The sequence below is a fragment of the Lissotriton helveticus genome, chromosome 3_1, assembly GCF_964261635.1.
Source record: "Lissotriton helveticus chromosome 3_1, aLisHel1.1, whole genome shotgun sequence".
Lineage (NCBI taxonomy): Eukaryota > Metazoa > Chordata > Amphibia > Caudata > Salamandridae > Lissotriton > Lissotriton helveticus.
The window spans coordinates 1,594,500,022-1,594,513,332 of NC_136061.1; the positions used below are offsets into that span (position 1 = coordinate 1,594,500,022).

At 41.8% G+C, this 13,311-nt stretch overlaps 1 protein-coding gene across 1 annotated transcript in view; it reads left to right on the forward strand.

The window, feature by feature from the left end:
- Positions 1-13,311, forward strand: part of DRD2 (dopamine receptor D2) — a 1,149,771-nt gene that overhangs the window by 65,793 nt on the left and 1,070,667 nt on the right. Inside the window, exon 2 of the mRNA XM_078682355.1 lies at positions 10,588-10,636. The gene's annotated coding sequence lies outside the window, so the exon portion shown is untranslated. The remainder of the gene's footprint in view (positions 1-10,587; positions 10,637-13,311) is intronic.

The following is a 13,311-nucleotide window of genomic DNA, read 5'->3' on the forward strand; positions in this document are numbered from 1 at the left end:
CTCCAAAGTCCAGCGCTTTCTATATTGTTGCTTAGTCTCGAGGGGGAATAATAAATGCAACCCTTGTGAAGGCCAACATGTACGCTACTTTTGCTTAGACTGGAGAGGTAATAGTAAGGCCCTCATTATGAATTTGGTGATGCTGGAGCAGGACCACCCACTCCCGCACTGCCAACCCCGTGGTTGAGCAGCTCACCAGATTAGGTGTTTTCTCTTGTCTGGTGGGCGGTTCTTTGGCATTCCCACGGTGGTGCCTATGAAATAGGCATCGCAATGGGAATGTCAAAATTAGTACCTGCATGGCCTGGACTGCTGCAGTCCGTGCCACGCAGGTACTGTAGTGCCTGGACACAGGAGGGCACAACATGTGCCCCCCTACTTGCACCCCATGGCCCTGAGACAACAGGGGGCCATGTAGGGCCGCCTATATTTCCTTGTCCAGCATAGTTTTCATGGCAGGCCACCACCATGAAAACCATGGTGGAGAGGAAACTTGTAATATGCTTGATGGGACCATGGCAGTCATGCCAAGCATACTGCAGCCTCAAGACCTCTGTGCCACCACCAGGGAACTCTGATCCCTAGTGTGTATGATGGTCCCAGGGCTGCCCGACTGCCCTCTTCATATTAGGGCAGTCATAAGACCAACACTGCCTCGCCCCCGTGAGTCTGGGCTTCCGTGGACTGTCAGACTTGTATTGAGGCCTTACATTTAACCCCTCCATTTCACCCCTCCAAATTCCTATGCTTTTTTACTGTCATTTAGACTGAAGTAAGAATAGTAAAGTAATCCCTCCAAATTCCAAAACTTTTCCTACTGTTATTTAGAGTGGATTTTTAATCACTTTAATATTTATGATAATTTCCTTAATTTTCTTTTAGGTTTAATAATGTCGATGTTTTACAGTAATATTTTTATACTTTGTATATTACATTAGTTTAGTAAATATTTTAACATGAATAGAGTTTTTTTTAACTCATTTTGTATTCCTCATATTTGTATTCTTGATCAATTCTGAATTTATTAATATATTGTTAAAGTGAGTTATTTTATTCTAAATTTAATTTATAGTATGCATAAATAAAACTACATTTAATATTTGTGTTTAAATATTTTAATTAGATTACATATATGTTTTGGTATCCACATATATTTATAACTAAAAATAATTATTAAATAGCAATTATAGTACTTTTAAACGATAAACTACTTTAAATATTTTGCATTCAATTCAATATTTGAAAAATATATAATTTTGCCTATTTTTGGTTCATATTCTTGCCAAAGATATTTTTGTATTTTTACATTGTAAGAATGGGATCACAATGTATATGTCTCTAGATTTTAATGTTCCTGAAGTTATGTCAGTGATCCAAACAGTTAGCTAATGCAGCAGTTCCTACCTTTTGACTTCTGTGGACCCCCTCTCAATCTTTACTGGAAGATGCAGACCCTATCATAAGCAATTTATTTGATTTGAGCCACAAAACAATACACAAAAACACAAAAATATACAAAACACTCCACCTTTTCAGTATTTAATTCATAAACAAATATATATTAATATTAAAATTTTAACTTACATTTTGGAGCTTTCCCTTTTCTATATTTGATTTTAACAATAAAAGACAAACCAATAAGTTACATTTTAGCATACCACTTTGTCTTTTCAGATCCTAAGTTATGCGCTCCAGATGAGGCCACAAATAGTTCATACTAGATTCTGTTTGCTGAAGTTGCACTGCTCTCACAAATCAAGCTATAGATACAACTTAAATGTTTAGTTTTCAATTTCAAATTCTCTGATATTTACAGAGTGTTTTATCATTGTCAATTTTAGAAGTTACATTTTTATGTTCATATTCATCGTGCACCTCCAGGGGTCTGTGACCCAGGTCAAGAACTGCTAGGAAAATGCATGGATGAGTGAATGGGTGGATGAACAGCTGAATGGATAGGCGAATGACTAACTAGGTAGATCGGTGAATGGCTGGGGCCAGCCTTTCCTAGGAATGACCCATCAGCTAAAAGACCTGCTGCAATCCCTGTACAATTATCACAAAAATCAAGAGCGACCCATATGTCCTTGTGAACTGGGTATTGCTAATTAAGCAAAAAAACAGGGGTCAAGTCTTGATACTCGTGGAAGCAGGCTCGTGTTCAGTAGGTTCATTGCTGGTCAACAGAAGTAATTAAATAACTTTCTCACCGCAAGAATTGACTTGATGGCAATCCAGAATAAATAAATATTCCGCTTACCACATCAATACAGTTGTTACTGTGAAAACAGTTAACTCCATCAAGGTAAGAACACATTACCTAGCAAGGATCACTTGTGCCATCACATCACCCCTCTTGATGGGGTTAATCCTTACTGGTGTCATTGATAGTGTCTCTACACTTAACTGAGAAGAACCAGTTTATCAGGAAGAATCCTGCACTTCATGCGCCTTATAAGTGCTGCTGGTCCCCAGAGATCCCGTGCTGCAGAGACCCCGTATCGCAAGAGGGTCGAAACATCGTCAACAATTTAAGGAAGGAGAGCCCCGGAAGAATTACATTTGTTTATAAATACTGAATCAATTATACTCCATAAGGGCTCCCCTTGCCTAAAACTACCAATAACCTCTGTCACAAAACTTGTATAGCACTAAGTTTTCTTCACTTTTTGGTTATGGTCACTACACTGGGTTCACAAAGTCACGCAGAATTGCAGAAATGTATCTCGTGTAGATACACAAATGAAATATTCCTAGGTCTTCTCTTTTTGAAAAACTGTAATGCAAAATAAATTGCTTCGGCTGAAGAGGGTACAGTTTAAATAATTGGTCTCTGGGTTGTTGCTACGAAAATAATAGCCTAAAGTGTATCGTGGTTTATTTTTCATTTTCTGTGCAGTGTTTTAATCATGCAAGACAAAATTATTCCTTGCCAAAAGTATATCAATGGATACAAATGAGTTCCTTGTGAACGTTGCAATCTCTGTACAGACACATACTGTTAAGTCACGTATGAGTTACTGGAATTACAGCCATTGCAGTATTTGTGATTTCTATAGTGACAAAGCAGAATGACTGCTATGAGTGTAGAGGCAGATGATCCCTTCTTTGATCAGTGATTTGTGCCCAAGCATAACCATCCATATCTAAACTGCCATTCTGCAGTTGGTGCAGCCTGAGCCGCCATCTTAGGGCGTCCCATTTTCTTCTGCTTGCTTGGCACACCTCCTGTAAGGTCTCATGACAAGTTCCTTTTTGATTCCAAATGGACTGGCAACTCAAGGTCACCGGTGTAAGATTACATTGTGACGAGAACTCATCACAAGTTGAATGAAACTGCATCAACCACAATACTATGGTCAGTAAGATTTTATATAACTGGTAGAGGGGACATGTGCTTTCACAACCTAGTCAAAGAGCCACACACATTCATCATGCCTGTCTTTGTTATACCATTGCGGCTTTCTGATTGGAAAGCTATTTCCTTTCTGCTTATAAACTATGGGTACTATGGGTATAGTAAATACTTGGTCCCCGTTTGGTGCTGCGCCGCAACTTGCAGTGGATGAGCCGCATTCCCTAGAAACGACGTGATCAAGTAGGTGGCAGGTGAATGACGTGACAGATAGTGAGCACAGGTGTAAGCAGTGTAGTTGTTGCACAAGAGCAGCATGGGAGCGGCACTAGTTTTAACACAGGAAACAAAGTGGTGGAAGTCATTGTTCCAGTGACTTTTGGAAATGCATAAATGTGAGTGCTATAGAAAACAACACAAAAGCCAATACTGCAGCACGTAATTCCTAATACGTATTTCTCGATACTTGTGATTAGAACGACAAGTAGAACCACACTTGTTTGGACAGAACCAATCTTTTTTTTATTTCTTTAACTTTAGATTCTTTGTTTGGTTTATTTTCACCAAATTAGTATTTGAAACATTTTATACAAACATCTTTACATATAACACAAAAATTATTCACATATCATCATACAACACCCTCCACATATTCATTTGCATTCCATACTCACAATGATTGCTTACTTCAAACATTCGATCACACACACACAACTACTATAAAATAAAAAAAGATTGGTTCTGTCCAAACAAGTGTGGTTCTACTTGTCGTTCTAATCGCAAGTATCGAGAAATACGTATTAGGAATTAAGTGCTGCAGTATTGGCTTTTGTGTTGTTTTCTATTGTTCAGTGGCTTGGCCTTACTGTGGAGAGCCCAGACCCAGTGGTGGTTTTTCAGTTAAATGTGAGTGCAGCATTGTATTTTGAACCCAAACCACATTGCAGAATGGAAGTAGGATGTGATATTAGTATCAATATGTATTTAACATTACATCCATCTAAATGTAAAAAATATGTACCGTGACAATGTGTTCGGGTGAGTGGTGGATCTGAGTATTTTTTAACTTTAGATATACTGTCATGTGCATTTGACCTACTATCATACATTGCTTGAGTGTATTTTTCAGTGCTGCATTGGATGTTTAAGCACTTGTGAAATGCTATACTGGTCCTGACTTGAGACCGTATTTTAGTATCTCTGACCCTGATGTGACACTATGTCTTGAAGTGAGACTGTATTTTGAGTATCTTTGGTCCTGATGCGAAACCATGTTATGAGTACTAGACGCTGTGTGTTCTGTAAAAGAATGTGGTTGAGGGGAATCTACACTAGTCTCCGCGATGTATGAGCAGATGAGGGCATGATTAAGTCCCTGGTTCTGCCAAGTGTTTTATGTGGATGCCAACATGATGCCCTGTTAGCGGGGATGAGTGAGGGTTGAAAGACACTCATTGTTATTGTCACATTATGCCCTGTGTGTGAGGAAGAGTGAGGGTTGGAAGATACCCATTTTTTATTTTCAAAATATGCTCTGTGTGTGGGGATGAGTGAGGGTTGAAAGAGACCTTTTTTCCTGTAGTGTCCTTCCTAAGGAGTTAAGGGCATGTTGTACTGTTCTTCCTTAAGTGGTTAAGAGCATGTTGCAGGGGCATGTGTGTTGCACCCTGATGTACATTGCACCCTGTTGTGTGTAATGTTCTTCCTAAATAGTTATGGGTGTGTTGTACGGGCGCGTGTGTTGCTCTCTGGTGTGGTTAACAATGATGTGTTGTAGGGGAATGTGTGTTGCACCCTGATGTTAGTAATGTCCTTCCTAACGAGTTGAGGGTGTAATGTGTGTGGTATGGGAAAATTTGATTCACCTGTTGAAGTTTTATGAGTTTAATGTTCATAGGACTTTTTGATCATTTTCCTTCATCTATTTTTTCATTTAGATGGGGTGTTGAATATTTATAGGACTCGTTGAGTGTTTATTTATATTTTCAATTGCTTCTTTAAGGGGGATATGTGTTGTGTCTTGCCATGGTTGCTGTGCATCCTCTCCATAGTTTCAAGTCCCAGCTGCTCAGCCAGGGTGCGCGTGTGAGATCATGGAATGTAGATGAGTGCCTTGGTGGTGTAATGTCGGTAATGTGTTATGTTATGTGTTATGTCAGTTGGTGAGAGTGGGCTAAGCAGCAAGGATGCTGCTCCTGGTGGGTGGTTAACCTAAACCTGTAAACAGTAATTAAACTGAAAATAAACCTACATCATGTAACCTACAAAGAATCCATCATTTTTTACAACACAGTGCCACCTATGACCTAGTCAAAGAGCCACACACACACATCACGCCTGTCTTTGTTATACCTTTGTGGCTTTTTGATTGGAAAGCTATTTCAGTTCCACTGATAGAAGAAACAGTTGATACACACAACTCACTTACGGCATTGTACCAGTACATTACATTGTGCTGTAAATAAGAAACGTCATTCTAGTGCTTGAGAACAAGACTGCCATTGCCCAGTTTTCAAATTGGTGTTATGTAAATAATAAAGGTACACGTTTCCTTCATAAAAACATAAATCAAAATGAAATATTATGAAACATGCAAACTTTAAGCCAAGCACATTCTTTCAACAAAGCTGACAAAATCACTCAAATAAAAGCTTCTATGTGAAGCATGTCGATCACAAGTCAAATCCCGGCAAAGCATTACAAAAGTATGTGTCTTGATAGCGGATATTTCTTAAGAAACGGTGGGTTGTTAAACAATACATCACAGTTGCCTCCCTCTGCAACTGAATAGAGGGCAATGCCCTTGTTTGGGCAGCCAGTCCCTCACCATCACAGATGTAAATGTGAAGCAGAACCAAGCTGTCATTCACACTGTATGAAACCTATACACTTAGAGGAAGTCTAGTGGGCTGAAGCTAATTGTGAATGACTTTAGGAACAATTCCAATGGAAGAGTAGGACTGACCTACAGCTCCATTCTATGCACAATGCATTTTACATGTGGGCTGATCTGACATATGAAGGAACCAATAGCTGAAAGGGCTGGCCAACAGAGAGAGAGAGTGTTTGTGTGTGTGCCTGTGTGCGTGTGTGTTTGTGTGTGCAGGTATGTTTGCATTTGTGTGTGAATGTATTACCTAGTGGTGGTTGTCCATCGGTAGTTATCGTTAGACCATTTTTTGGTGCACTAATAACTTTGGCATAATTTGACGAATCTTCACAAATGCATTTTCCCCATGCAACTTTCCATAGGAAAATTGGACAGTGATGCCTCAAATAAAGCTGACCAGAATTACACCAAAGTTGACAGAAAACGACATCTTGATCCAGAAAGTGTGCTTATTTTGACTAGGTGCCCTGACCTTACTAGTTAGGCCAGGGTGTCAAGCAGAGACAAGAGGCCTCAGCAACACCTGCATGACATGAATAGCTTATATTCACATTGAGATGAATCAATCTGCCTGAAACAGGAAAACTGTGGTATGGTTATTACAATGTGAAGTGGATGTCTTTGGGGGGTTGCCAAAACCCACAGGGACGGCCCCTGGCCTTTGCTTTTAAACCCATGAAGCTATTGTGTGACACAAGTGAACATAAATCAAAATCAATACTAAGGTACCACTAATTTAATTTATAACAAGCACTGGCAAAGCCAATAGGTCTGGCATTTTGGACAAATTGACTTTGCCACTGCAGATTGCCCAGGCTGTACACCACCAGCAAAAAGAAAAAGGATTGTTTGATGCAGTACAGCCACAGGGGGAAAAAATTCATAAAAGAAGATAAAAAATGTTTTGGTGTGTCTGAAAGCTTTCACTGCTCCGTCCATCCTCTCCTTGTATTTGCTTTGTGACTACTTCTGCCAGTCGTGTTATTCTGTATGCATGCATGCATCACCACACATGTTAACTTCTACAGAATGATGCAATGAAGCAGGCACCAGTACGTTTTTTTATTTACCATTCCAAGATGGTGGATATCACTTGAATCAGTAAATGAAAACATGACATACTTTTAGCACAAAAGCTCGAAATAAGAATACAAAAGGACCATGGAGGTGAAAGGGCAACAGAAGAGTGGGTAGGGGGCGAGGGGAAAAGTAACACATGAGGGAGAGTGCTACACTGGGTGAGAAGAGAAGTGCACGAGAGAGAGAGCAACACAGAGTACAGGACCATAGGAGTCTGGCGAACAGCACATGAGGTAAAAAAACAACAGGAAGAGCTGGCGAGTATTTGACGAGAGAGAAGCACACAAGAGAGATAGCTGGAAAACACGGGCACGCTCATGGTGTGCTTAACCAAAAAAAGATTCCTATAAGTAAGCAGTGGAAGGCTATAAGTCAGCCAATCAAAGGGATTGCAAAGAGACTGCGCTCCAGGGAGAGGCAAATACAAGAAGAGAAAGACAAGTCATTGATTAAGAAAAAAGCAAATGAGAGTCACAGTAAAGCCAACCAATGGTATGCAATGGACAGGCTGTAAACCCACTCTAACCTGCACCTTCTGAACAAATGCCCATGGACCTTCATTTAGAAATATCTAAATCCGATTCACCATTTTTGCTGCCAATAATTCCTGTTAACTGGAATATTACCGTGTAAGCTCTTGCTGTGTCCCCACTATGTCATATAAATTAAAAGCAGAACCCAGAAGCAACTCCTGAACTACACTGCAAAATGAAACCAAATAGACATCACTCAAGGACTATTTACTATAAAACATTTCCCAACAAATGCAATGCAATTATACAATAAAAAGCAGGGACTTACTGTGGCTGTGTGCACCTCGTTCCCTTACTCCAGACAAGTATAAATTAAGAAGAACTTAGGTTCTCAAAACCTTAGCCACTGAGCAAAGGTAATTTTCTCTTCGAAATTCGAGAATCACTGCTAGGCTGATAGGTTGGAAGCAGGAACGTAGGACATACTAATTTCAGAAAAAGTATTGTGGATCAGACCATTCAGATTCTCCACATGATAACCTTCGCACTTTCCCCCACCTCCCCTCTTTGTAACATCCACCATACTGCATTCCCATTGTGCCAACTAAATAACCAATACACACTTCTTTCTTGTTGTGGTCATTTATTGGCCGCAGTTTTTATTCTGGAATACAGTGACAATATACATAACTTCTGCATTTTGTTGGTTTTTAGTCTCTTTTTCCTTTCGGTAGGTTGGATTTTTGGGCTCCACTTGTGTGGAGGAGAGGGGTAGCTTCTGTCCAAGGAGTTAGGCCATGACTCGCTACCATTCCGGTTCTGGTTGTGCCCTGCCATCCGGCGGGGGCTGGGCTGCGAGCGCCGTCTCTGTTTTTTCTACCCCCCCCCTTTCGGTAAGCCGCCTCACCCAGCCGTGAGGCATCTTAAAGTGAGTGGTCTTACCCTCTGGCCAGGCAATCTCTCACAGCCGTGAGGCATCCCAAGGTTATTCGTACCATCCTGGCACACCGCCCTCCGGTGTGCCTCGTTACAAACACTAATCCGTGTAGTTCTCTGCCACGCCTGCCCCTAATCCTTAGCCTGCGACATTGCTGTACCTTTGGTGTGGATGGGTGGGAAAATTCAATCCCGTTGCTGCTCCCCCTGCTCCGACTGTGGATATGGAGCTCGCCTGGGGGAGCAGCCTTATATCCCCCCCTTTCCTTTGTCTGCCTGGTGGCCTGCCTGCTGGCTAGGCCCCTCATTGGGTGATTTGTATCTCTCTCTCCCCCCCCATTGGCCCGGGCTGCTTTCGCGCCCTTGGCTGCTAGCATGCCACATTTTGGCGTGCTGACTTGTTCCTGGGGGGAGGAGAGGGGCACGGCGACTGTTATGGCGCCGGCTCTCGAGCCCCCCCTTCGTGGAGACAGCCTCTGTGAAAACCACATATGTGGAATCCAGGGCCGGACTGGCTACCGGCCAGTTGTGTGTGCTGCCGAGCTAGAAGCTAATTTCTCTGTGGTGGGGGCTTATTTCGTTGATGGGGACCTGCGTGCGATTTGAAATAAAAAAAGCAAAACTAATTTCGTTTTGCACACGCAGGTCCCCATCAACGAAATTATCCCCCAGGACGGCAGCACACACAACTGCCCGGTAGCCAGTCCGGCCCTGGTGGAATCCACAGGCACTCACTCGTCCAACTCTAGAACAGACTCCTGGGACTTCTACTTGTGAATGCACTACAGTAGCAGTGTCCCCGATGTGACCTTTGCACTCATGTTATGGATGTCAGCATTGCATTTCTGTTTGACTCAAAACCAGGGCCATCGAAATTACACAATTCTAAAGCTGCAGTGTTTTTGCATAGGTATGAATGTACCGTGGTTGCTCATGATCCACGACCTGCAGTGTGATTTGCAGATATTGACAAAGACATGATTTCTAGCTCAGACAGATTGGAAGTGACAATACAAAAGTCCACTGATGCTGCCCTGTATCAGACCCATTGAATGTTTAATTGTTCAAATTTTAGTTGCTGTTTGTTGTCTATCCATGCGTTAAATTGGTACTCATGAGGTGAGGTAAACCTTTGCCCAGGCAGTATTAGATTGTCTTAAAATTAAAAGAGTGAAATAATACTCTTATAATATATGCCATGTTGCACGGTATAATTTTCCTTATTTTGTCACATAATTTTGCAAACTCTGCGGCATAAATTGATCCGGGATTGCTACAGAATTCGAGTGGTCCCGCTCATTATCAGGGTTTTTCAGACAATCACATTGTTGGTAGACCAATTTGATTGATTTCACCATGCTGCAGCTCTCAACTTCCTTCCACTTGAAAGTGGAACTTCCAGCTAAGGCGGTAATTCACAAGAGTGGTAGCAATTCCAAACCTCAGGAGGGAATTGTGGGACGTCATTGAACCCTAATTGGCTAGTAAAATAACCATGTTGTTCCTGTGCTTTATTCCCAGGTTACACACACTAAACTCTATTATCCTGCATGCTATATCATAGATTGATGTTGCTTGTGGGTTTCTCTTGCTGTGTTGTTTATTGTCGCCAATCAGTGATAGTAGGGTGTGATAGAGCTGTGCCCTTATCTCTTATCCCCACCTGGGTGTCCTTAAATTGTTCCAGCGATGCTCCACTGTTGCGTTAATGATAACACGAAGAAATGCTGCCAAAGCTGAAAAGTGCATTTTTTTTAATTCGGTTGTGTTTTTCAGTTCGATGCATGTTGCCATGGAAACGAACCTTTCCCCTCCGACCTTCTCCTTAGACTTGCATTTTTTTTTCTCAACAGAAATGCAGAGATCGTCCACCTCTTCCAAGCGGACCTTTCTCGGAAAACAGTAAGTGCTATGAACATTCAACAGCACTGTGTCTCTTTCTAATGAAACCTGCGTTTACTGGTGACCCTCAAAGCTGCTGTAGTACTTGGCTGTCACTGAGTCTAGCATCTAGGTCCTCGACAAGACCGCCTTAGTCAGAGGGCATGAATTCACTGAGTAAACAACTTTGTGAAAGCTGTTAGAAATGAGAGAAACCCATGGAACCTTCCAGAAGCGCAGCAGGTGTCTTTCCCACAAGAACATATTGCTTTGTCATTATGGCTCAAGGCTCTTCTGTCGCCATGGTTAGAGTGTACGTTTGTAAACGGAAGTTCGAGAATATATATATGGAAACAATCTTCAAAATAAAACGTTGCAGCTGCAGTAATAACCGCACTTTACATCATATCAACTAGCTAATTGGAATAAAATACATTTGAAAAAATCCCATTATTTTACATTCAGATATATTCTTATGGTGGTTACTTCATGCCGGGCTTTCTGGCTATGCACGTGGCATATATGTATAAACATTGCTACTAAAAGGGAATTATTCACACACGAAGTGGTAATCCGGGAAACCAGGCATACAGTATACACTCTTGTGTTAACCTTTGCCCTAATGCTTGCACTTGCTCAAACCCAGATTGTCATTATAACCAAATATATAGGAATATAAATACATTTAATTTAAACGGATGAAAAATGATCCCAGGTGGGGAGCCAGAAAATCTAGTATGGCTCCAGCACTCATGCACTAACAACAGAGACATCTGATTTAATATCAGACGGTTCCAGTGCTTAAATTGTGAAGTATAAGTATCAAGGCGCAAGGTATTCTACGGCAGGAGGCACCACCAACTAACCTGCTCTGCTCAGCAACAGGCTGAAGGCCCCGCCATGTGGTGTAAAATCCTGTGCTACACACAGCATGCTGGCTGGCCAGCATTTGGGTGGTTCTCTATGAGTTTGCGTTATTGCAGGTAGATACGTCACACCACCAACACTTGCATCTAAAGCAAATCAGACCTCCTGGGTTTGCCGATGCAGGTAAGATTCATCAGCTAAATCAACAACACAAATTGGTTTTGATTTGAATAAGATCATTGAAAATCTTTCAATTCTGAAAATAGGAGACCTTAAATTAAATATTGCTACGGTCTGTGGAAGGGGCTGAGGCCTTTGGAGTGTCTCAGACACTCCTGTTCGCCTCTTCACACCATCTCTGTTAGACACGCATGCTTATTTTCTTCCCACATCTTCCTGAAATCCTTCATCTACACATCTCAGACTTTTCCAAAGTGGCCTAGCAAGGGGAAGAGGGTGGATTGTGGTGGGGGGCTGCATGAGTTTTGGGGGCGGCTTTCCCACCACCCCCTGCTCTTACATGAGTTTGCTGCGGGGTGACAAAAGAGCAGAAATATCGCCAGTACCCACTAACCCCTCCACCCACCTGCTCTTCAGCGCGGCCGCGGGGTGGCAAAGGCAGGGACCACCACAGGCGGCAAAGTGCCTAGCTATGCGACTGCTTTTCCACCACGTCTACTGGCACATATGTGACTATCACTCTTTGCACTCCGCAGAGAGACCAAGGATTGGATGTGCACATAGTCTTCACACCTATGCAACCTCTAACTCACAGAAATTGAGGCAAACCCACAGAGGCTTAAGTTTTTATATTGTGAGTTTTAATTAACTGTACAATACATTATTATTATCACACAGGCTTAATTAAGGCTCACCATCAGAGTTCTCAGTCCTGTGCTGTTATGAACACTTGCCCACAACTTGAAGTCACTCAGGCACGTGGAGGCGACATAGATCAAAGTATGCACTATGCAAGAGTATGTTGTATAAAGATTACTACAGTTTGAGAGATGGGACTTTTGCCTCTTAAATTAAGGACATGAACTTAGAGCCTCATAGAGACCGGTTTTAAAGGTAGTTTTTAATTATTGCCTGGTCTAAAGACTACTATCACCTGACTCACTTATATTCCTTCCAGTGTGGGCCTCAGACACCTACAAAGCGCGGCATATACAGCAACTGTGTAACTCCCCTCATTTGAGGAGGGATTCAGCAGTAAGTGGATTAATTGATAATGATGGAATTAGGGATGATGCTCTTGTGTATGGGAATAATGCCGAGCTGTTGTAATGGGGTTAGGCAGGAAGAAATCTCTAAGCTGCTGAAAGACAAACAGCAGGGGACGGCCGGCACATTAGAGTCGACTGAACTAAAGCTCTCGCGAGGAGTGACTCACGCGGTGACATTTGCAGTACAAGAGCAATATCGAGTCGAGGAATCTTAGAGCAAATGTTTGCCTGGCTGCTGGCAGACGGTGAAAAGGCCACAGAATGTACTATAATAAGAAGAATCATATAGTGCCGATGTATAGGGTATCCATGGCGATCTACAATTAGATGTAACCCGTCACTTTTTCTGCCATAATATTATAGAATTATCCGGTTTAAAATACATTTACAAAAACATTTGTGTGAATAAATGTTAGACGTGATCATGTGCAAATCCCGATTGGGCGTGTGCAAACCTACAATGTATAGATGTAGAACGTGCATTCTTTATTTAAAGATACATTTACATATGTTGCTGTGACGGTATGCATGTGAAGTTGACACACTAGTATTTCTGCAATAGTAACATGCATTCAGTTTTGAACATTTGTGTCTGCCCCT